Source organism: Pristiophorus japonicus, chromosome 9 (assembly GCF_044704955.1).
Source record: "Pristiophorus japonicus isolate sPriJap1 chromosome 9, sPriJap1.hap1, whole genome shotgun sequence".
NCBI classification, from domain to species: domain Eukaryota; kingdom Metazoa; phylum Chordata; class Chondrichthyes; family Pristiophoridae; genus Pristiophorus; species Pristiophorus japonicus.
Window position 1 is genome coordinate 105,796,072 of NC_091985.1, and position 25,632 is coordinate 105,821,703.

Genomic DNA, 25,632 nt, shown 5'->3' on the forward strand with positions numbered 1-25,632 from the left:
ACTTCCCAATCGTCACCTTCTGAGAATTTCTCCAGGATGCCAACAGTTCTCTGCATTTTCGCGTGATGGTTCGTTATCTATTACTCATCGGCAGTTGTTATGTCTCAAATAAAGCAACGTGACTGAGTACTGTAGACTTGAGCAAGTATGACCTTAGTGTCTATTCTGACTCTAGAGTGAAAGCTCAGCATTGGAGGCCTGCTTATATGCAGTGCTCCCAAGGAATGCTGGGATCCCTTGGGATTCCAACAGATGTGCCCTCTGGTGGCGGTAGAATGCTGGTTACAAGGCGTTGCATACATAACAGCAGCGAGAAAGATTAAGAAGAGGGTTGGGGTGATGACACAGCCCTGTTTGAGCCCAGTCCAGCCGTGGATTGGGTCTGTAATGGATCCGTTGGTAAGGATCACGGCCTGCATGTTGTCGTGGAGCAGGCAGACGATGGTGACAAACTTTTAGTGGCATCCGAAACAGAGGAGGATGCTCCATAGACCTTCGTGGTTGACAGTGTCAAAGGCCTTTGTAAAGTCGAAGATGGCCATGTATAAGGGCTGGCGCTGTTCCCTGCATTTTTTCTGTAGCTGTCAAGCTGCAAAAATCACGTCCGTTGTGCCCCATAGGAGACGAAATCCGCACTGTGACTCCAGGAGGAGCTCCTCGGCCACGGGAAGATGCCGGTTGAGGAGGACTCTAGCGACAAGTTTCCCAGTGGTTGATAGCAGGGAGATTCCTCTGTAGTTGCCGCAGTCGGACTTGTCCCCTTTTTTAAAGATGGTCACGATTACTGCATCTCTGCGATCCCCCGGCATGCTCTCCTCCCTCCAGATGAGCGAGATGAGGACGTGTATTTGCGCCAGCAGTGCCTCTCCGCCATACTTCAATGCCTCAGCAGGGATTCCGTCCGCAACCGTAGCCTTGTTGTTTTTAAACTGTCTTATGGCTTTTTCTACCTCGTGCAGTGTTGGAATTTTAGTGAGGTGTTGGTGGGTAGCATGCAGTGGGATGGAGTCGAGGACACTCGAGTCAAAGGCAGGGTCTCGATTGAGGAGATCTTCGAAGTGCTCCTTCCAGTGGGCCCTGACTGCCTCGGTGTCCTTGATGAGTGTTTCCCCATTCTTAGCCAGCAGTGGGGTGGGCCTCAGGTGTTTGACCCGTAGGTGGCCTTGACCGCGATGAAGAATCCATCATGGTTGTCAGCCAGCTGCTGTATCTCCTGTGCTTTCTCCATCCATCACCTGTTCTTTAGGTCCCGGGTTTTTTGTTGGACCTCAGCCTTGAGCCGTCTGTAATGCTGCTTTGCTGTTCCTGCATTGGGTTGTTGTATCAGGCTCAGAAATGCCCTGCGCTTGCGATCTATTAGCTCTTGGATCTCCTGATCATTCTCATCAAACCAGTCCTGGTGTTTCCTGGTTGAGTGACCGAGCATCTCTTTGCAGGCACTGGTTATGGAGGCCTGGAGGGCAGACCAAGCGCTTTGGGCATTCTGCGTCTCGGGGTCGTCAAAGCACGCCAGGTTAGCTGTGAGGCGCTGGCTGTATAGGGCTCTCTTAGCTGGGTCTTTAAGTGCTCCGGCATTGGCTTTTTGATGCACTGCTTCTGCTGCCCCCTCCGCTTTGGGGCTATGTTGATGTCGATGATGGATTAGATTAGGCAATGGTCCATTCAACAGTCATCGGCTCCTGTCATGACGCGTTTGATGTGCAAATCCTTGCGATCCCTGGCTCGGCCGATGACATAGTTGAGCAGGTGCCAGTGCTTGGAGCGAGGGTGTTGCCATGATGCCTTGTATTTGTCCTTCTGGCGGAACAAGGTGTTGGTGATGACAAGTTCATGCTCTAGATATTTTGTCAGCAGTAGGGTATCACTGGAGTTGGTTTTCCCTACCCCCTCTCTGACAATCACGCCCCCCCAGAGATCTGTGTCCTTGCCAACCCTGGTGTTGAAGTCACCGAGGAGGATCAGCTTGTCACCTACGGGGACACAGGACAGGGATTTTTTGAGGTTGGTGTAAAAAACCTCTTTGGCCTCATCAGTTGCATCGAGTATTGGGGCATACGCATTAATGAATGTGACGCACTGGTTCCAGGATAGGGTGAGTCGAAGAGTCATGAGGCGTTCATTAGCCTCGCAGGGAGAGTCTTTGAGGCGTTCAACCAGCTCGTTTTTGATGATGAAGCCAACTCCGTAGAGGCAGCATTCTTCCTCTGGTTTCCCTTTCCAGAAGAAGGTGTAACCTCCACCTTGTTCTTTCAGCTGGCCTTCCCCTGCCCGCCAGGTCTTGCTTAGGGCGGCGATGTCGCTATCAAAGCGTCGAAGTTCCTGGGCAACTATGGCGGTGTGGCGTTCCGGCCTGTCGCTGTTGGGGTTGTCCATGAGAGTCCTGATGTTCCAGGTCCCGAACTTCATGTTAACGGAGTGGAAGATGCCTGTGCATGAGTTCTTTTAACGTGGGATGGTCGTTGCACATCGGCTACCACACGGGCTTAGCTGAGCAAGGTCTTGATCCAGTAGCAAGGGGATTCAAGATGACTGGAGACCAGGCACTGCTATATGGACCTAGTTGCCTATGGCAAAATGTTGGCCGCAGGCTCGGCGCTGGGCAGCGCCCTTGGTGGTAGGTGTTCCGAGGCCTGGTTGGGGGCAGGCATTGGGAGGGTCAGTGGCCCACCAGGGTTCAGGGTGGGAGGGCAGGGGGGTCACAGCCACGGAACTCACCACGTGTTGGAGGTGCGACGACCTTCTGTGTCCCCCGGCAACCTCAGACGACATCTGGTGACCTCCGGAGGCGGCGCCCTCGACCTGGACCGGGCTATCGGGTTTCCACCCTCCCTCCAGCAGCGATCGGAACACCTCCAGTGGCGGCAGATGGGCCTCTCCTCCACGACAGAGTCTGGGCCTCCTCGATGATGGCTGGACCTCCCATGGCGACAGACGACCTCCTCTTCAACGACAATCGGGTCCCTCTCTCCCATGTCAGCGACTGGCCTCCCCTCCTCCTTCAGCAACGACTGAAGCTCTCCTTCCCCACCGGTGACCTGGCCTCAGTAGGATCCATTAGATACACTACTGTGAGCATTTTCGACCTCTTGTCTTAAAATTGCCTTTCATAATGCCTTCTGTTGGCAGACATAAATCCAAACTCTTTCACCATTCTTTTTGATCCAGTTAACTCGCTCCCCTCCCATCTTTAAGGTACTTACTCACTTCCTGCAATAGGGCTCCATGCATTCCAGTTCAAAGTGCCCATTCTTCATGTTGTCGCCTTGACAGTGAGTGTCAGCAATCTATTCCACCACGGAGGATGCCACAGCTGAGCTCTGTGTAAGGTGGCCTACTGATTATGATATTTGGAACTAGAAACCCAAAGATTACCCTGACAAGTTGTGAATTTGTATTCCATAAATAAGTTCTGGGCTACAAGATTGTTGTTAAAATCCAGCTGTTCCACAAATGTCCTTGGGGAAGGATCAGGCCTATATGCGACTTCAGGGGCCCAAAATTCAGTACCGCTGGTAAGCTGGTGCTCCCCCCCACCTTTTTGTGGCCATTAGCACCAAAATTCTTTTGTGGCTGGGCCACCCCATATTCAGTTCCAAAAATTAAAAAATGGGTTCCAGCGCTAATGAACCCTGCCAAAGTGGATTTTTTTAGCGGTGTGGCTGTCTTAATTTGAGCGTTATCACCACTGAGAAATTCAGCATGCAGGTAAGGGTTTCTAATGAGCCAGCTGCTCCCTGGCCTTTTTAAAACCCAGGGTTTGTAGCAAGGCCCTGACAGGGGGGGAAGGAGTTTTGAAAGGATGGCTGGTGTAAGAGGTGTAAAGAGAGCCAACAAGTTCAGTGATATGGAGCTGGGGACACTGATGGACGGTGTGGAGGACAGAAGAAGAATACTGTTTCCTGACGTGGGGAGACCTGGCAGACCACCGGTACATTATACATGGAGGGAGATTGAAGGGGAGGTGTCAGGCACCTCCATATATGTGAGGAAGGGCCGGGTGCAGACTGCCAGGAGGGTGCTGGCTCGTCTGCACCCGGCCCTTCCAGGCCCAGAGGTCTTCCAGGGCTTCCTACAAGGACAGCTGTAGGTCCCAAACAACAACCACACCAGCCTTCCTAGACCCATGATGCAGCCACAGGGACAACAGTTAGGCATAGTGTTAGGGTAGTCATGCGTAACAAGGGTAAAAAAATTACAGTATTATTATATTGTTCTTTATGTTCTGTTTTTACAGAGATTTGGATAATTTGATAAATCTTTATTTTTGGCACATATATCTGGCCAGGTGTTTCTTTTGGGAGTGGGCAATTCTGTGTTAATGCACTCATTGCGATGGCCATTGAAAGTGGGAGCTGAAGGGTCATGTGTAGATGGGATTATCTGAAGCGAGCAGCTATGAGGCGCAGCTGCACCTCCCTTCCAGGGTTGCGATGGGGACAACGCCTCCTAGCTCTGGGGCGATGGGGATCCTTCTCCTCCTGCGCCTCCTCCTGCACTGCCTCCTTCTCCTCCTCCTCAGGTGGTACTGCTGGCTTGACCTCCAGCAGCTGTCCCTGCTTGATGGCCAGGTTGTGCAGCATACAGCAGACCACGACAATTATGGAGACCCGTTGAGGAGAGTACTGTAAGGTGCCACCAAAGCGGTCCAGGCACCAGAACCTCTGCATGTCAGAATCAGGGGAAGTCACAACGGGGAACAAAGAAATGGCGGACCAATTGAACAAGTACTTTGGTTCGGTATTCACTAAGGAGGACATAAACAACCTTCCGGATATAAAAGAGGTCAGAGGGTCTAGTAAGGAGGAGGAACTGAGGGAAATCCTTATTAGTCGGGAAATTGTGTTGGGGAAATTGATGGGATTGAAGGCCGATAAAACCCCAGGGCCTGATGGACTGCATCCCAGAGTACTTAAGGAGGTGGCCTTGGAAATAGCGGATGCATTGACAGTCATTTTCCAACATTCCTTTGACTCTGGATCAGTTCCTATAGAGTGGAGGGTAGCCAATGTAACCCCACTTTTTAAAAAAGGAGGGAGAGAGAAAACAGGGAATTATAGACCGGTCAGCCTGACATCGGTAGTGGGTAAAATGATGGAATCAATTATTAAGGATGTCATAGCAGTGCATTTGGAAAGAGGTGACATGATAGGTCCAAGTCAGCATGGGTTTGTGAAAGGGAAATCATGCTTGACAAATCTTCTGGAATTTTTTGAGGATGTTTCCAGTAGAGTGGACAAAGGAGAACCAGTTGATGTGGTATATTTGGACTTTCAGAAGGCTTTCGACAAGGTCCCACACAAGAGATTAATGTGCAAAGTTAAAGCACATGGGATTGGGGGTAGTGTGCTGACATGGATTGAGAACTGGTTGTCAGACAGGAAGCAAAGAGTAGGAGTAAATGGGGATTTTCAGAATGGCAGGCAGTGACTAGTGGGGTACCGCAAGGTTCTGTGCTGGGGCCCCAACTGTTTACACTGTACATTAATGATTTAGACGAGGGGATTAAATGTAGTATCTCCAAATTTGCGGATGACACTAAGTTGGGTGGCAGTGTGAGCTGCGAGGAGGATTCTATGAGGCTGCAGAGTGACTTGGATAGGTTAGGTGAGTGGGCAAATGCATGGCAGATGAAGTATAATGTGGATAAATGTGAGGTTATCCACTTTGGTGGTATAAACAGAGAGACAGACTATTATCTGAATGGTGACAGATTAGGAAAAGGGGAGGTGCAGTGAGACCTGGGTGTCATGGTACATCAGTCATTGAAGGTTGGCATGCAGGTACAGCAGGCGGTTAAGAAGGCAAATGGCATGTTGGCCTTCATAGCGAGGGGATTTGAGTACAGGGGCAGGGAGGTGTTGCTACAGTTGTACAGGGCCTTGGTGAGGCCACACCTGGAGTATTGTGTACAGTTTTGGTCTCCTAACCTGAGGAAGGACATTCTTGCTATTGAGGGAGTGCAGCGAAGGTTCACCAGACTGATTCCCGGGATGGCGGGACTGACCTATCAAGAAAGACTGGATCAACTGGGCTTGTATTCACTGGTGTTCAGAAGAATGAGAGGGGACCTCATAGAAACGTTTGAAATTCTGACGGGTTTAGACAGGTTAGATGCAGGAAGAATGTTCCCAATGTTGGGGAAGTCCAGAACCAGGGGACACAGTCTAAGGATAAGGGGTAAGCCATTTAGGACCGAGATAAGGAGAAACATCTTCACCCAGAGAGTGGTGAACCTGTGGAATTCTCTACCACAGAAAGTTGTTGAGGCCAATTCACTAAATATATTCAAAAAGGCGTTCGGTGAAGTCCTTACTACTAGGGGGATCAAGGGGTATGGCGAGAAAGCAGGAATGTGGTACTGAAGTTGCATGTTCAGCCATGAACTCATTGAATGGCAGTGCAGGCTAGAAGGGCCGAATGGCCTACTCCTGCACCTATTTTCTATGTTTCTATGTTTCTATGATGCTGATGACGACACCATCTCCTGCGTGCTGCCCTGCATCTGATCAGGTGTATCAGGTGTCGCCCTCCCAACACTCTCCCATACTCAGGGTGAACCCTGCCAAGCGGCTCTCTGCAGCCCACAGGCCTCCACTAAAGAGTCAGACCTAAAAGTCCTCCAAAAGTCTCTCAAAATCTCTGAGCAGCACCCAGCAGGTTCAATGGAGGCAAAAATAAATCCACTCCTTTTTCATTATTCCTGCAACTATCAGGATAGTAGAAGTCGAAGTAGATGGACGTTAGTCTTTTTTTGTCTAACAATTCCTATGTTTCTAAAGAATTTTGCCTACTGTCTCCCCTCGTTCTTTTAGTGATGATCTTAAATTTATGCCTTACAATAAATGACTCACTGACCAGTGGAAATATTTTTTTCCTAGTTTACCTTATCAAAACTCTTCATGATTTTTTAGACTTCAATCCGGTCTTCTCTTAACCTGGTACTATCTTATTGAGAAACGAAAACGAAAAAATGGACCCAATCGTGGGAAGAGTCCAGCAGTGTCATGTTTGAGAGCCGACTGAAAAACGGCGCGGGGGAGCTGCTGGGAAAAATCCTACCTTTTGATGCTCAATATCGCTGGCTTTTCAGTGGCCCGCAATCTGAGGTCACCACTGCACAACTACCTTTACCTTGGCTTCACCCTGCTGTTTCCGGTGGATGTGCGCACCGCTGGAATTCCCCCCAAACTGAATATGGCTCGGGGAGGAACAAACAACCGAACGCAGCGGCCGTTCCATTTTTTTCCATCGGCCGCCCAAACCCCACGGTAACTGTACCTTCAGGGACAGTAAATTTCGGCCCCCAGGTCTCCTGTGTGGTTGAGTTGTAATTCCCTCAGTTACGGATGGGCAATAAATGCTGTCTTGCTAGTATTTCCCTTATCCCAAGAAGAAATGTCAAAAAAGTCTTAACCTGGCCTCACGCTTCAAAGTTAGGTGGGAAAGTAATTTGTGAGGAGGATGCAAAGAGGCTGCAAAGGGATATAGACATGTTAAGTCGGCAGGAATATGGCAGATGGAATATAATGTGGAGGAATATGAAGTTATCTACTTTGGTCGGAAAAATAGAAAAGTAGAATATTTTTAAATGGTGAGAAATTGGGAAATGTTGGTAGTCAGAGAGACCTGGGTGTCCTTGTACTCGTGTTGTACACTTGTTCACCTTGTACACACAGGTACAGCGTGCCATTTGGAAAGCAAGGTTATCCACTTTGGTTGTAAAAACAGAGAGACAGACTATTATCTGAATGGTGACAGATTAGGAAAAGGGGAGGTGCAACAAGACCTGGGTGTCATGGTACATCAGTCATTGAAGGTTGGCATGCAGGTACAGCAGGTGGTTAAGAAGGCAAATGGCATGTTGGCTTTCATAGCAAGGGGATTTGAGTACAGGGGCAGGGATGTGTTACTACAGCTGTACAGGGCCTTGGTGAAGCCACACCTGGAGTATTGTGTACAGTTCTGGTCTCCTAACTTGAAGAAGGACATTCTTGCTATTGAGGGAGTGCAGCGAAGGTTCACCAGACTGATTCCCGGGATGGCGGGACTGACATATCAAGAAAGACTGGATCAACTGGGCTTGTATTCACTGGAGTTCAGAAGAATGAGAGGGGATCTCATAGAAACGTTTAAAATTCTGACGGGTTTAGACAGGTTAGATGCAGGAAGAATGTTCCCAATGTTGGGGAAGTCCAGAACCAGGAGTCACAGTCTAAGGATAAGGGGTAAGCCATTTAGGACCGAGATGAGGAGAAACTTCTTCACCCAGAGAGTGGTGAACCTGTGGAATTCTCTACCACAGAAAGTTGTTGAGGCCAATTCACTAAATATATTCAAAAAGGAGTTAGATGTAGTCCTTACTACTAGGGGGATCAAGGGGTATGGCGAGAAAGCAGGAATGGGGTACTGAAGTTGCATGTTCAGCCATGAACTCATTGAATGGCGGTGCAGGCTAGAAGGGCCGAATGGCCTAGTCCTGCACCTATTTTCTATGTTTCTATGTTAGCCTTTATAACAAAGGGATTGGAATAGAAAGACTTGCATTTATATAATACCTTTCATGTCCACTTGACCATCTCAAAGCGCTTTACAACCAATTAAGTATTTTTGGAGTGCAGTCACTGTTGTAGTGTCGGACACATGGCTGCTAATTTGCGCACTCATACAGACAGCAATGTGATAATGACCAGATAATCCTTTTTTGTTATGTTGATTCAGGGACAAATATTGGCCAGGACACTGGGAATAATTCCTTTGCTCTTTACATACACATGAACGAGAAGACGAGGCCTCAATTAAATGTCTCAGCTGAAAGACGGTCCCTCCTACAGTGCACTGGAGTGTCAACCTAGATTCATGTGCTCAAGTCCCTAGAGTGGGACATTAACACACAACCTTCTGACTCAGAGGAGAGGGTGCTAACCACTGAGCCACAGCTGAATAAGAGTAAACATGTTTTACTGCAATTAAATATGGCCTTGGTGAGATCACATCTGGAGTACTGTGTACAGTTTTGTTCTCCTTACCTAAGGAAGAATACACTTGCCTTAGAGGGACTGCAACAAAGTTCAGTAGGTTGATTCCTGAGATGGGGGGATTGTCATGAGGAGATATTGAGTAGACTAGGCCTATATTCCGTAGAGTTTAGAAGAATGAGATCTCATTGAAATGTATAAAATTCTATAAGGGGCTTGACAGGGTAGATTGTTTCCCCTGGGAGGTTGTTTCCCCTGGCTAGGGAGTCTAGAACTTGGGGCCACACCCTCAGAATAAGGAGACGGCCATTTAGGACTGAGATGAGGAGAAAATTCATCACTAAAAGGGTTGTGAATCTTTGGAATTCTCTACCCAAATGGCTGTAGATGCTCAGTTGTTGAGTATATTCAAGACAGAGATTGATAGATTCTTGGATACTAAGGGAACCATGGGATTATGGGATATTGCAGGAAAGTGGAGTTGAGGTAGAAGATAAGCCATGATCTTATTGAATGACGGAGCAAGCTCAAAGGGCCGAATAGCCATTAAATCAGAATAAATCACGTGCCCAATTAGTTTAGTGTGATAATTATCACTTTACAATGAAATCAATTTAGAATTCAAAAATATTAACTCCAAAGAACTTTTTTTTTGTACAGAATCTATACAGATTAAAACAAAGTTAAAGAAATGTAAATAATTTTCCCCATTTTTAAATAGTTTCTATGGGTCCAAGTTTCGGCCTCAGTTGCTCCTGATTTTTGGGAGCAACTGGTGTAGAACGGAGTATCTTAGAAATTCAAATTGTCGGCATTTAGTTTGCTCCAGTTCTAGTCAGTTAGAACAGTTTCACTTTGGAACAGAAATTTTTTTTCAAAAGGGGGCGTGTCCGGCCACTTACACCTGTTTTCAAAGTTTCGGCAGTGAAAACTTACTCCAAAATAACTTAGAATGGAGTAAGTGAAGATTTTTGTACGTTCGAAAAATCCTTGTCTACATTTTAGAAAATCAGGCGTAGGTACAAATTAGGCGTAGGGAATGTGGGGGGGGGGGGGAGCGGTTTAAAGGGAAGTTTACAAACATTAAACACTTCAGTTTTACAAATAAAGAGCCATCATCAATAATAAATGCTAAATACATCAATAAATCAACCAATAAATCAATCAAAAAAAATTAATAAACATTTTTTAAAAATTTAAAAATCAATAAATAAAACATTTTCTACTTACCGACTGCAGCACCGGGAGTCCTCCAACAGCATGCTGGGACGGTTCCCCCAGTGTGTCTCTGTCAGTGTCTCTATCTGTCTGTCTGTGTGTGTGTCTCACTCTCTGTCTGTCAGTGTCTGTGTTTCTGACAGCGAGAGAAGGGGGAGAAGGGGGTGGGGGAAAGGGGGAGAAGGGGGGAGAGAAGGGGAGAAGGGGAGGAAGGAGGGGGGGAGGGGGGGAAGGGGAGGGGGGAGGGAGAGAAGGGGAGAGGATGTAGGGAGGGAGGGAAGGAGAGAGGATGTAGGGAGGGGGGAGGGAGGGAAGGAGAGAGGAGGGAAGGAGAGGGGGGAGGAAAGGAGAGAGAAGAGAGAGAGGGAGGGAGGGAGAGAAGGAGGCCGAACGGTCGGGCCCAAGACCTCGGGCTAGATTTACAGGTAGGTGGCGTCGGGTCTCGGCGGGGGGGCGGGGGGGGGGGGGTGGTGAGAGAGAATTGCGGAGGTTCGGAGGGGGGGGTGGGGGGAGAGAGAGTCGTGGAGGTCCGGGGGGGGGGGTGGGGAAGAGAGTCACGGAGGTCCGGGGGGGGAGGGGAAGAGAGTCGCAGAGGTCGCCGGGGGGGGGGGGGGCGGGAGTCGGGTCGGGTCGGGAGGAAGCAGGAGCTGGGCATAGGAGGAGCCTTATTCACGCAGCCCCAGTGAAGCCATTCGGCCAGGGCGAGGGGCTGAATGCTTCGGGCCCCTCCCACACAGTTTTGGGCGCCTGGAGCTACTGCACATGCGCGCCCACTGTAGCGCGCATGTGCAGAGGTCCCGGCACTGTTTTCAGCGCAGGGATCTGGCTCCGCCCCCAACAGCTCGTGCTGCGCTGCGCCCGGCTGCAGAAGACCTGCAGGGAGCCGGAGAATAGGGACGTTTTTTTTAGGCGCACTTTCTGGCGCGAAAAACGGGCGTCCAGGTCCAGGCTGCGCCGTTTTAGACGCGTCCCGAAACTTGGGCCCTATATACGTGTTCTTATGTTCTTCATCCGCACACACTGCCAGCAGAGCTACTGTATATGATCCTCTGATGTGAGGAAAGATGTATTTGTTATTAAATAGTTTACATAGAAACATAGAAAATAGGTGCAGGAGTCGGCCATTCGGCCCTTCGAGCCTGCACCACCATTCAATATGATCATGGCTGATCATGCAACTTCAGTACCCCATTCCTGCTTTCTCTCCATACCCCTTGATCCCTTTAGCCATAAGGGCCACATCTAACTCCCTTTTGAATACATTTAACGAACTGGCCTCAAAAACTTGCTGTGGTAGAGAATTCCACATGCTCACAACTCTCTGGGTGAAGAAGTTTCTCCTCATCTCAGTCCTAAATGGCTTACCACTTATCTTTAGACTGTGACCCCTGGTTCTGGAGTTCTCCAACATCGGGAACATTCTTCCTGCATCTGCCCTGTCCAATCCCATCAGAATTTTATATGTTTCTATGAGATCCCCTCTCATTCTTCTAAATTCCATTGAATATAAGCCGAGTCGATCCAATCTTTCTTCATATATCAGTCCTGTCACCCCGGGCATCAGTCTGGTGAACCTTCGCTGCACTCCCTCAATGGCAAGAATGTCCTTCCTCAGATGAGGAGACCAAAATTGTGTACATATTTATACTTCTATGCGGTTTAATTTGAGATTGATTGGGTTTAACTTGCATCATAGCACTTTAGGACATGAAGTCACTGTAAAAATACATGTGCTGAAAGAACCCTTGTTCCCTTGTCTCGCCCAAAGTACTGGGACAATCAGCAGCATCCGAACTGCTGTCCTGGCTGAGATCAACTAACTTGGAATTGAACCTGAGAATGGGACGATAGGAACAGGAGTAGGCCTTCTACCCCCTCGAGCCTCTTAAGTCATTCTATTAGATCAAGGCTATTATGTACCTCAATGGGAGCAGGAGGTTACAAAGTGATATAGATATACTAAATTAGTTGGAAAAACTACGACAGATGGAGTTCAATGTGGGGAAGTATGAATTCATTCACTTTAGATCTAAGGGAGACAAATCAGAAGATTTTCTTAATGGTGGGAGAGTAGGAACTATGGAGGAGTAAAGGGATTTGGGTGTCCATCTACACAAATGACTGAAAGCTAGTGCACAGGTACATAACTAATCAAATAGGCTAATGGAAGAGGTCTGGATTACAGAGCGGAAAAAGTTATGCTTCAGTTATCCAAAGCTTTGGTTAGACCCTGTCTGGAGTATTGTGTTCAGTTTTGGGCAGCAGAACTCAGAATTAGCCTTGGAAGAGATACAACGCAAACTCACCAGAGTGATACCGAGGCTTAAAGGGTTACATTATGAGAACAGATTACATAAATTTAGCTTGTATAACCTTGAGTTTAGAAGACTGAGAGGTGATCTAATTGAGGTGGTTAAAGTAATAAAAAGGATTTAATAGGGTAGATGCAGAGAAACTATTTCCTCTGGTGGAGAAATCCAAAACAAGGGAGCATCGTCTTAAAATCAGAGTTGGGCATTTAGAAGTGAAATCATGAAGTACTTCTTTGCACAAAGGATAGTGAAAATCCAGAACTTTCTCCCCAAATGGCTGTGGATGCTGGATTGATTGAAATTTTTAAGACTGAGATTGATTCATTTTTGTTCGGTAAGGATATCAAGGGATATGGAGAAAAGGTGGGCAAATGGAATTAAGATCAGCCATGATCTAATTGAATTGGTCAAGGGGTTGACTGGTCTACTCCTGATCCTCGCTTCCTCTCTTCCTCTGTAACTCCATTTACAACTCCTTTGCTCCGTGTCCCATTATACCCTTACCTAACAAATCATCAAAACTGATTTGCGAGGAACATTAAAGAAACAATAGCATTTTTTTTTTATGTACATAGGGGGCTGTGCGTAATGTTAGAATTACTACAGCAAATACACTACCCAGCAATGATATCTGTGGTAAAAACAGAAAATGCTGGAAATCTCAGCAGGTCAGGCAGTATCTGTAGAGAGAAAAGCAGAGTTAACATTTCAGGTCGATGACCCTTCGTCAGAACTGGCGAATATTCGAAAAGAACAGATTCTTAAGAAGCACTGAAAGGGGGAGGGGAAGAAAGAACAAAAGGAAGGTCTTTGATAGGACGGAAGGCAGGAGAGATTAGAGAGACAAAAGGGGTGATGGGCCGAATTGAAATGGTAAAGGCAGAAGTTAGAAAAAGGTTAGTCTGGATAGAGTGTGAATGGCGGAATAATAACCAGCTGCCATTGGAGAAAAAAACGTGCAAAACTCTCAAGATTCAAAGTAACAGCAGTTTGGAGCTTTGCTCTCATGGCTTGAAGTATACTCCAGCCAGTATTATTATTTACAGTACGAACAGAAGGCGTTCACAAGAGAAAGACTACCACAGAGGTCAGTGTATATTCAGAATACTAGCTGTGGTGCTAATCCCTGTTTCCATTGCAAACCAGCCAACAGGGTGACAAGCACTGCTCAGTCCCTGCAGTGTCCTGCTTCTCCTCACATGCTAAGGCATTATTCTCACTTTATCCAACTCAGGATGAAAGATTGAGTCACCCTGCCAGGCTTCAGAACCAAGATTTTCTGACCCTGTGGCCTCAATCAATTGATCCACATGACCTGCATAAGGAACACAGAGGGGTGGCTTGATTCTGCTTTTAGAAAGTTTTTTTTATCACCAGTGTGATACTGCATTGGTGGACAGTGATAGAATGCAGCCGTGTATGACTCGGTTAAATAACTTGGACTGAAGTGTTACTGTATCACTTTCTCCCAGTGGGAGTTAGAGTAGGACATTTATCACTGTGAAATATCATACAGATCTTTTACATAAATGCCAGGCCATTTGTGCTGAAGCAGATTGACTGTAAACTGCAACAAGTGCTTAAAATAAAGGAGAAAGTTGGAAAAATAATCACTACTAAAATAGACACAATGTGTACGCCTTAATTTCAGGAAGTGACCTCATTTCCAACTATGGTGTTCAATAATACTCCTAAATCTGGCAAGAGTCTCCTTGCATTAAGTACAATGAATAGAGAATATGGAAATCAAAATTACTGTTTCCTTGACATTAGATCCAAAATACTTTCTTTAAAGGGTAGCCGGCATTTGAATTGTACTAAAAGCAAAATATGTCAAGCTGTGAGCTGCTGTCTTTCCCTTTATACAGTATTGCATTGTTCATTGTTGCCACTGCACTGGGAATGGAAACTGGCCTTCAGTCTTATCTACAATTCGCTATTATGGACTTGTACACAGAAATGTCTACCTATTGTAACAATATAAAAATGACTCAGCAAAGACAAGGGGGAAATAGATGTTGGGAGCTATGCACTCCCACAGATTGCACAACTGCCAATATCCCAACGCTAAGTGAAATCATTCCTCATTAAAGGGGTTTATTTTGTGTTCCATTGGCTCAGTGGGTAAAGGTATTACTTTGAAGAGCAGTGAACTATAAAGACCCAGATGTTCCTAGGTTCAATCCTGAGCACTAAAATGATCAACATCAAATTCACCAATTAAAGGGGAGAAAAACAAATGTTCAGAAAGAATGCAAGAATGTTATGCTTTATAGCTGTTAACTTCTATATGCATTGTTTCCCATGATGTCTGGGAAAGCATGTGGTGGTGATCGAGTGACATCCTGAGAAAGGACAGAGTCAGCCACCAGGAGGAGGTTGTGACTTTGGAGAAGGAAACATCCATGTGAAAAATGAATAAATGAGAAGTTTCTGGAATTTCCCCAACTGCCTGTGAAATGGAAGAGAGAAGAATTCCAATAATTAATCTAGTCCAATCAGGTCAAGTGTCCTCTAGTTCATATTTACAGTTCTTTCTAATAGGGGTTTATAACTGCTGCATTTCAAACACAAAGTACCAGTAGACTGTCCAGTTATTCATCTTTTAACAGTCATTTCATTTAATTTAAAATACTTTCATTATTTTTTCTGCACTGTGCATACTTATTAAGATGTTATGAAGTCTTCACTTGCCCTTATTAATTAAATCAGCTTAATTTAATGTTACCAGACAGAGGAATTTGTCTGCCAGTATCAAATACAGTTGTGAGGCAGCAATATATATTTACTACTGTTTGCTAATATACTACAGAAATAATTCAGTGATATTTATCCTTTACACAATTTGATCAGATTCTCTCCTATCTGGGCAACCCCTGAAATCTGCCTTCCTGAGTCTCCAAAGGCAGGTCGGGCAATCACTTGCTTAAATGTCTCCATTCTGAGCTTTGAATACAGCGTATTAGATTGGAATAAGAGTTTTTGAGGCTCCGAGTAATGATGTGGGATGTGATAAATGGACAGGTGTGGCACCTAATAAAAATTCCATGAAAAGGTTCCAGAAACAGGAGTGATAGTAGAGGTATCACAGAGGATGCAATCACTCCGGAACGTGGAGAGGGGAGAGGAAGATGTGCTTGGCAGTGGGATCATGTTGTAAATGGCAGAAAATGATCTACATTACAAAAATGACCACACTTCAAAACTAGTTCATTGGCTGTAAAGCACTTTTGGACATCCTGAGGATGTGAAAGGGCGCGATATAAATGCAAGTTTGTTCTTTCTTTATGAACTGGATCCAAAGGCGAGTGTGATGGAAAGCAAAGATTATAAGGGTCTTGGATGTTATTCTGAGAGGAAGGAGATGGGTCAAGTCAGAAACTCAGGAGATGGGGCAGATGTGCCTGAAGGTTTGGTCAACTACAGACAATGGAAAACCTTGGCTGAAGAAATAGCAACTCATTTTTGAAGATCTGATGTGAAAAGTGGAATCAATACAACAGATACGACAGATGGGGAAACCAAATGAAAGGGGTGGAGACTTTGCAGGAAAGTGGTTGGGAATAAATGTAAACTAAATAGCTGTCAGAATCAGCAGACTTGTGGTAAACGAGGCCATTTACTTTGTCACAGATGAAGGTAGAGTAGTTTCTGTCTACAAATTCAGGTGGAAGGCTACTGACCGATGCACATTGTCTGCCTTTGGCGGAGCCTAACCTATCTGGTATCCCTACAAAGCTCTGCTCCTTCTTTTCTTCCTTGAATAAGGTGAGTGATGGGGAATTTCCATTGGAAAACCAACTGTCCCAATATTGTGGATGTACCAAGAGGATGTCAGTGCGCACATAGTTCCATGGATAATTAAATTGAAATAGTTTAATAGATCAAAAAAGAGCCGGAGAAAATGTTCTGAAATAACCTCAAAGTTTTGTTAAAAATCTTCATATAGGTCTCTTTAAATCCACTTCTGTAAAAGTGAAATCATTAGCATTCCTGGGCACCCATTTTAGAAATAACTATTATATTGGCATAAACACCATTGCCAAGAATTGCCTAAGCAACTAAATTACACCATCAGGACCTAATAATCTGTAAACTGGCGGATTTTCTGCTGCCAGTACAAAAACCCACCGCAAAACTGGATGGAAGGCTAAATGGGCAGAATTCTGGTAATGGCTCTTTACCTGTTTTCCCAATTGACTATGCCTACATTATACCAGTTTATTGGGTGTAGTTAATCAGAAAATCTCCCTATTGTGTAACACACAGATTCATTGCTCAGGAGCTATTCTTTATTATTTTTCCCTGGCTTCCCTTGTTTTTCTCCCTGAAAAACAAGTGACTTCTGCTGGTGTGTAGTTCTTTATGAATGCCAGCAGCTATCCAGATCCACTCTTTATGCCCCAACCTGGACAGTGAGTGTTGACAAGCTATTCAGTCATGTTGAACGTCACAGCTGAGACCAATCCTGTTCTCATCCCAGTGGCTAGACACATTCACTTTCCAGCCAGAGTCACTGGATGGGGAGAGCGAATCCAGGGTCTGAGTTACAGAGGCCAATGGGAGCACTCCTGCCACAGTCCTAGCTGAGATCAGCTAAATCAAAAGGAATTAAACCTGGAACCTTCCTTCTCTGTATGGTCTACTTCCACATTAGGCATTGGAGCCACTGGAGGAGATCGCCTTTCAAGTGCTGTAGACTCTTCGATGAGTCGTGATCCTGAGAGACAGAAACGGTCCAGTTCTATAGCAGCTATCTCATTCTGGAGAAATAGCTTTGGGAAAATATGTCTGGGAAAAGTATTTTGTCATGTCAGCAGAATAAATTCCATCTGCTACTTGTGTCACAGTTGCTGTCGAGAGCAGTGCCAAACAAAATAATTTATCTTCACCTCCCAAAAACAGAGTCCAATTTTTTTTGTAAGTATAACAATTATTGTTTCTATGGAAATTGAATATATTGCAAATAACTAAGAGCTATATATTTTTGATACAATCAACCATAGTAAAGTTGGGATAGGGGATAAGCTCAAATATCTCAAAGCATTCTAATAGCATAATAAGTTGTAAGAGCAAAGTGTAAATGATTTCTAAAGTCATTTTAACTCCAAGAATGTATTATGGTCTTGTAATAAACATCTAAACTTTTTACTCTTATAATAATTTATAGCTCACTTTGAATGTGAAACACTTCTTCTTTTCCATTATATTTTGGTGAATTATGTACATCAACCTGGGCATTTCAGGTAGCCAATGTTAGCAATAAACACTGCCAGCTACAGAGTGAAGTTTCCTCTATTATGCAATAGGCAGAACTACCAGGACTGTTCTTCCTTAGATACTTTGGGCCTGAAATTTAGTACCGCTGGAAAGCTGATGCTCCCCCCACCTTTTTGTGGCCATTAGCACCAACATTTTTTTGTGGCTGGGCCACCCCATATTCAACTCCCAAAGTGAACAAGTGGGTTCCAGCGCTAATGAACCCTTCTGAAGTGCTTTTTTCAGCTGTCTTAATTTGAGCGTTATCACCACTGAGAAATTCAGCATGCAGGTCAAGGTTTCTAACAAGCTAGCTGCTCCCTGGCCTTTTTAAAGGCCAAGGTTTGTAGCAAGGCCCTGAGGGGGGAAGGAGTTTGGAAGGATGGCTGGTGTAAGAGGTGCAAGGAGAGTCAACACGTTCACTGATGTGGAGCTGGAGACACTGATGGACGGTGTGGAGGACAGAAGAATAATACTGTTTCCTGATGTGGGGAGACCTGGCAGACTGCCAGTACATAATGTATGGAGGGAGATTGCAGGGGAGGTGTGAGGCACTTCCATATATGTGAGGATGCACCCTCCCAGGTGGGTGCTGGCCCGTCTGCACCCAGCCCTTCCAGGGTGGCGATGGGTCAACGTCTCCTAGCTCTGGGGCGACGGGGTTCCTCCTTTTCCTCCTCCTCCTCAGGTGGTACTGCTGTCTCGACCTCCAGCGGCTGTCCCCTCATGATGGCCAGGTTGTGCAGCATACAATAGACCATGATGATTATTGAAGAACCGTTGAGGAGAAGTTGAGGCGGTCCAGGCACTGGAACCTCTGCCTATGCACTGCTCGATGATGCACCTGGTGGCACAATGAGCATCATTGTATGCATGCTCTGGCGCTGTCCTGGGGTTCTGCAGTGGAGTGAGCAGCCAAGTGGACAGGGGATATCCCTTGTCCCCAAGCAGCCAGCCGCAAGCCTGATTCGGGCTGATCAAGACGGCGAGCAAACGGGTCTGGCATAGAATGAACGAATCATGGTTGCTGCCTCCCTGGCCCGCTGCCTGTCTGCACGGTGCTGACGGTGATGCCTTCTCCTGTGTACCTCCCTGCTTCTGAGCAGGTGTACCAGGTGTTGCCCTCCCAACACTCCTCCCATCCTCAGGGAGAACCCTGCCAAGCAGATCTCTGCAGCCCACAGGCCTCCACTAAAGAGTCAGATCAGAAAGTTATACAAAAATATGTGCAAACCTCTGAGCAGCACTCAGCAGGTTTAATGGAGCTAAATACTGTGGATGATGGAAAATAACATTAAAGCACTAATAATTAATAAAAGTATATGAAAAGCTACATACTGCGGATGATAGAAAATAACATAAAAACACTAAAATTAATAAAACTATTTCCTTACCAAAGGGTCCCAATCGCGGCAACACTCCAGCAGTGTCCCGTTTGAGCACCGACTCGAATACCTCGCGGGGGCACTGCCTCAAGAAGATCTACCTTTTGGCAGCTGAAAATCCCTGTGGTGGCTGTTTTCCAGTGGCCTGCCCGCTGCTTACCTTACCGTGGGAAACCCTCCTTTACTTCGGCTTTACCCCGCCGTTTCCGACAGAAGTGAGCTGAATATGGCTCGGGGAGGGAAAAGTACCCAACCGTGGCGGCTGATCAATATTTTTCGATCAGCCGCCCAAATCCCGAGGTAGCCGTCCTTTCAGGGACAGTGAATTCCGGCCCCTTTATGTGCCTCGATACAAATAAGCTGACCTCGTACGATACTCCAAGCTCAGCTGATTTCAATATTTGAATGTTGCTCCCTACAAATTGTTAATGACATGCTGGAAGAATGCAGAGTTCACAGAGACAGGATTCCCTGAATGTAAATAGCTGCTGGAGCCCACACACTAAAGGTATTTGGGACAGTGTTGAGCAAGATTGTCCTTTTGAGGGACTTCAGTTACATGGATAGACTGGAGAAGCTGGGGTTGTTCTCTTTAGAGCAGAGAAGTTTGAGAGGAGATTAAAAAAAAGTGTTCAAAATTATGAGAGGTCTGAACAGATAGACAGAGAGAAATTGTTCCCATTGGCAGAAGAGTCGATAACCACAGATTTAAGGTAATTGGCAAAAGAACCAAAGGCGACATGAGGGGAAACTTTTTTACGCAGTGAGTGGTTAAGATCTGGAATGCACTGCCTGAAAGGGTGGTGGAGGCAGACTCAATCATAGCTTTCAAAAGAGAATTCGATAAGTACCTGAAGGAAAAAAATTGCATGGCTACAGCAAAGGGCGGATGAGTGGGACTGGCTGAAGTGCTCTTGTAGAGAGCCGATACGGGCTTGATGGACCGAATGGCCTCCTTCTGTGCTGTAACCATTCTATGATTCTATGATTTTTACAGCCCCACAGTCCATCTTCTGGTAAGTTGGTTGGCCCAAGTAAAAAGTTAGGGACACCCAACAAAACTTTAAAAAAATTTCCATGGTCCTCCCTTGCAGCACCTGTTTGTAATGGGAACGTCTCAGGCATATCAGCTGCATTATGGGAAGCAGGCCTTACTTACATTGCAATTGGATCTGAACCTATCAATTCTGAGATTATTGTCATGTCAGCATGATTATCATCTAGTGACCTCTGTTAGAACTGCAAATCCATGATAAGAACATGACTCCGTTGCATTCTTTTGCTCCCCATGGTCAAGGGTTACACGAGAATAATGGTCACTTTGACAAACAACTCAAGGACCCCCAGCATCCATGGAAATTTACGCTAAAAAAGGATCAACACCAAATGAGTAAAGGGAGTTGGTTTTATTAATATTAGCAGAAAGCACAAGTAAGTTATACATCTATATACTTACAAGTAGGCTATCCACCAAGGTCTGCCAACTACTAACCAATCCAGGTGAGTTTTCAGCACAGAATACGAAAGCATTACTGAAAGTGAGCCTAATTATACACCTAGATGGACAATGTCAAATGACTTACTCTGAACCTATCAATTCTGAGATTATTGTCATGTGATCTATATGTGTCATAAACTTCTACAGCAGTAGATGGCAAAATTAGCCCACATATATGCCAATCTCATTCGAATGTAAAGGCATTTCATTTCTCAGCAATAAAAGATAAGACAATTTTGCATAGTTATAAAATCACCCCTTACCAGAATAATAACAACTGAAACCTAGACTTGTCTTTAAACTAGCTATAATTCTTACACAAATCCTTTAATGCTAACTACATTTAATTAACCTGACATCTCCTGCTTACTTAACATTTCCCTGCAGAATCCTAACAACCAAATCAAAAGCATATGTTAGCCTCTATCACACAGAATGCACTTCCATATTAATACTGATTTCTATATTGTTAAGCTAGTTTGTTATGACTCTATCCTAGAGTCTTGATTGTCTCCCCTCCCCTCCATTCCTGAAGACATTAACTCCACTATGGAGTACAGATGCATCCATCAACTGAGCCACTTTCTAATTCAGGAATCTTCAGACAAGGAGCACTTTCCACAACTTCTGTCTCTCTAATCTGATCTTTAGCATATTCCTAAAATGGAAGATAGTGTCTACCTAGCCTTCTTAACATAATTTAAACTGATTTAAAATCTGTGATTGTTATAAATAAGATTTAACTGCTACTAAAGAGCCTGGGTAAGTTTCACTTTCCATAATTGACCCTGAAAAATTCTCAACATCTGTGAAATGATGCCCAAGTTGGGAGATCTTTCCCACAGACTGACATAGTTGTACTTATACGTATCTTTTGGCCAACATCCCAGAACCATATCTTTCGCCCAACATTCCAGACTTCTCCATTACCATCCCTGGGTGTGGCCTGTCTCAGCAATAGTTAGAGTGGTACACAGTCAGGTGGGCATGGCTCCAAGAGTGACTCCAGACCCCATAAAGTCTCATGGCTCTAGGTCATACAAGGCCCAGGAAACATTCTGATTATCACCTGTCACCACCCCTTCTCCATTTTCACCATCCATTTGGTGGAAGCTCTGAGGAAACTCTGAAGAAAACAAGGGCACGCAATACACTGTGGGAGGGTAAATTCAATGTCCACCATAAAGTTGGCCAAGTCCTGAAAGACCAGGCCTGTGTCAGATAACCAGGGAACCAACACAACAGAATAACTTGAATGACCTCATCCTCCTCAACTTACCTGTCACATATCTGTCCACAATAGCATTGTTAGGAGCCTTTGTCTTCAAAGTGAGGGAACCCTCATCGTACAGTGCAGCATGACCACCAGGCTAAGTAGGACAAATCAAGCAGCCAAAACTGGCCATCCAAGGGGTGCTGTGGGACACCAATAGTATAATTGTATACAGGTACAGCATCTAAAATCTGGAACCCTAGGGACTGAGGCTGTTCCGGACTTCGTGTTTTTCCGGACTTTCTGATGTGTTTTTGATGTCCCAAGTCCGGAAACGCCCGAGTCCAGGTTCGAGTATTTACAGATTTCGGAACACCAGAAGCGCGGCCCAAGTCCAGAAATTCCTGGGCCTAGGTTCCGATATTTCCGGTTTTTGGACGTAATTTAGTAGTTCTTCTCTTCGCAGGCCTTGTAGTCCTCGCTTTTTCGCACTGCATCGTAAGTCCCCCTTGTCTTTGTACCTGTATGTTTTGGAAGGTCGTCTGATGTCCTGTACACCTGTACCTGTACTTGAAAAGTTCTTAAAAGTTCTTAGGAACATTTCCTGTGTTAGAAGAGGCTTCTACCCTGCAGTGTATTTTCACCATGTGAGCTTCCGGCGCCACGCAGCCTTGTACCTGTAATCCTCGCTTTTTCCCAACGTATGGTAAATGTCCCTCTCTTGTCTTTGTTCCCGAATGTTTTGGAAGGTAGTCTGATACCCTGTATCCCTGTACCTGTAGACTGTACAGTATAGTACCTGAATGCAAAGTTCATAGGAACATCCTCTGGGTTAAAAGAGGCTTCTATTTTTTTTCACCATACTAATGTGAGCTTCCCGGCCTGTATCTTTTGCTATCATCTTCAAATTTGAAAAGGAATCTATAGTACTCAAAGCATGAAATATAATAAAGGTTTTTATTTGTAAAACAGTAAAGTTATGAAATATAAAACAGTAAATGAAGGCTTTTATTTGGTAAACAGAGTAAAAAATAAACAGGTACAGTTACAATTGGCTAGAGGTTGTGCTTGGGGTAGAGGGCTCAGTTATCATGTGTGGGGCTGATGATGGGCCAGCAATAGGATTATCTAATGTGGAATTATTGGTGTAGTTGTACGCTGTTGGTCTAGGGCCTTCTGATGCAACATCTTTTGAAAGATATTTAATATTGTTGTTTGTTTAAATAATTTGGGCTTTTCTTTCACTAATTTTTCCCAAATTCTGCAGACCTGCTGTATTTCTTCTTCAATTATGAAGCTTCATTGCTCTTAGGCGTTAATTAATTCTTGACAAAGATTGATTGCTTTATCAATGGGCACTTTTTCGACTTGATCACAGCATCAACATCATCCTCACTGTTTTCATCCTTTTCTTCTGGATGCAAAATCATCTGTCACTGCATGAACAATGGGAGCATCGTTGTCTATGTCCATGACTTCTACGACATCACCCTCATTCAATTCCTGCACAGCTTCGCAAGTCAGCCCTCTTGCATAATCTAAAAGTTGAGCAATCATTGCTTTCTCCCTGGACACACGAAAGCCTTGAAAGTCCTGAGGAGCATCATCAGCATCATCATCAGCAAACATAGTTGATGGCCAGATGTTATGCCAAGCATTGACCAAGGTGTCTGCAGTTACCAAGTTCCATGAATCCGCAGCTGCCCATTTGGCGTCCTTGATAGAGAAAGCTTTTGAGAATGCTTTTATTCCCATGCCTGTGTTCACAGCATTAAGCAAACACCTCATAAACTCGTTTTTGGAGAGATACTTTATCGATCTTAAAATTCCTTAGTCCATTGGCTGTATCAGTGATGTAACATTTGGAGGTAAGTAGATTCCATGGACATTATCCTTTACCAGAAGCTCAGCATTGGGATGTGCTGAGCAATTGTCTAGCAGCAAGTATATTTTGCAGTTTTTTCCTCAAGGCCAACTTCCGTGCAATGAGCACGCGCCTGGGGGACAAAATGCTTCCCAAACCAATTCAGAAAGATTACCCTGGTTACCCATGTTTTCTTATTGGCATGATAATGCACTCGCAATACTTTCAAACACTTGAGACATCTTGGACCCTGGCTTCTCCCAATGACCATAAGCTTACACTTATGTGTCTCAGCCGCATTTGCAGTAGCAAGCACAGTCAACCTATCTTTTACACCTGCTGGCTGCGTTTCTTCTGCTGCTAATGTCTTTCCTGGTACGTAGTGCCAAAACAGTGCTGTCTTGTCAGCAATGTACATTAGCTCAGGTGAAAGGTTTTCATCAGCAATTAATTTAACAAACTCATCTATATAACCTTCAGCTGCCTCATGATCTGCTGAGGTTTTCTCACCACATACTTTCAGTTGCCTGATGCCATGACCCCTTTTAAATTTGGCTAGCCAACCAGAAGAGTACTTGTATGGAGTTTCAATCCCCAGTTGTGCATAGAATATTTTAGCTTGTTGCACCACCAATGGGTCAGCCAAAGGAACCTTTTCACTTCGCCTCTGTTGCCACTACTCCATCACTGCTTGATCCACTTCATCACATCTCGGCTTATGCATACTTTTTCTCTTACTCATTTCCTTATGAACAGCACTTTCCGCATAAAACTTCATGAGTTGTTCTTTCTGTTTTCTGATATCATAGATGGTGGAGAGACCAACACCATACTCCTCACTCAATCTTCTCACTGAAGCACCTCTATCTAATCTCTGGAGTAACTCTACTTTCCTGACATCAGTAGTGGGGAAAATGTTGGAATTAGCCTGACATCAGTAGTGGGGAAAATGTTGGAATCAATCATTAAGGATGAAATAGCAGCGCATTTGGAAAGCAGTGACAGGATCGGTCCAAGTCAGCATGGATTTATGAAAGGGAAATCATGCTTGACAAATCTTCTGGAATTTTTTGAGGATATAACTAGTAGTAGAGTGGACAAGGGAGAACCAGTGGATGTGGTGTATTTGGACTTTCAAAAGGCTTTTGACAAGGTCCCACACAAGAGATTGGTGTGCAAAATCAAAGCACATGGTATTGGGGGTAATGTACTGACGTGGATAGAGAACTGGTTGGCAGACAGGAAGCAGAGAGTCGGGATAAACGGGACCTTTTCAGAATGGCAGGCAGTGATTAGCGGTGTGCCGCAGGGCTCAGTGCTGGGACCCCCAGCTCTTTACAATATATATTAATGATCTAGAGGATGGAATCGAGTGTAATATCTCCAAGTTTGCAGATGGCACTAAACTGGGTGGTGGTGTGAACTGTGGGGAGGACTCTAAGAGGCTGCAGGGTGACTTGGACAGGTTAATCGAGTGGGAAAATGCATGGCAGATGCAGTATAATGTGGATAAATGTGAGGTTATCCACTTTGCGGGTAAAAACACGAAGGCAGAATATTATCTGAATGGCGGCAGATTAGGAAAAGGGGAGGTGCAGCAAGACCTGGGTGTCATGGTTCATCAGTCATTGAAATTTGGCATGCAGGTACAGCAGATGGTGAAGAAGGCAAATGGTATGTTGGCCTTCATAGCTAGAGGATTTGAGTATAGGAGCAGGGAGGTCTTACTGCAGTTGTACAGGGCCTTGGTAAGGCCTCACCTGGAATATTGTGTTCAGTTTTGGTCTCCTAATCTGAGGAAGGACGTTCTTGCTATTGAGGGAGTGCAGCGAAGGTTCACCAGACTGATTCCAGGGATGGCTGGACTGACATATGAGGAGAGACTGGATCAACTGGGCCTTTATACAC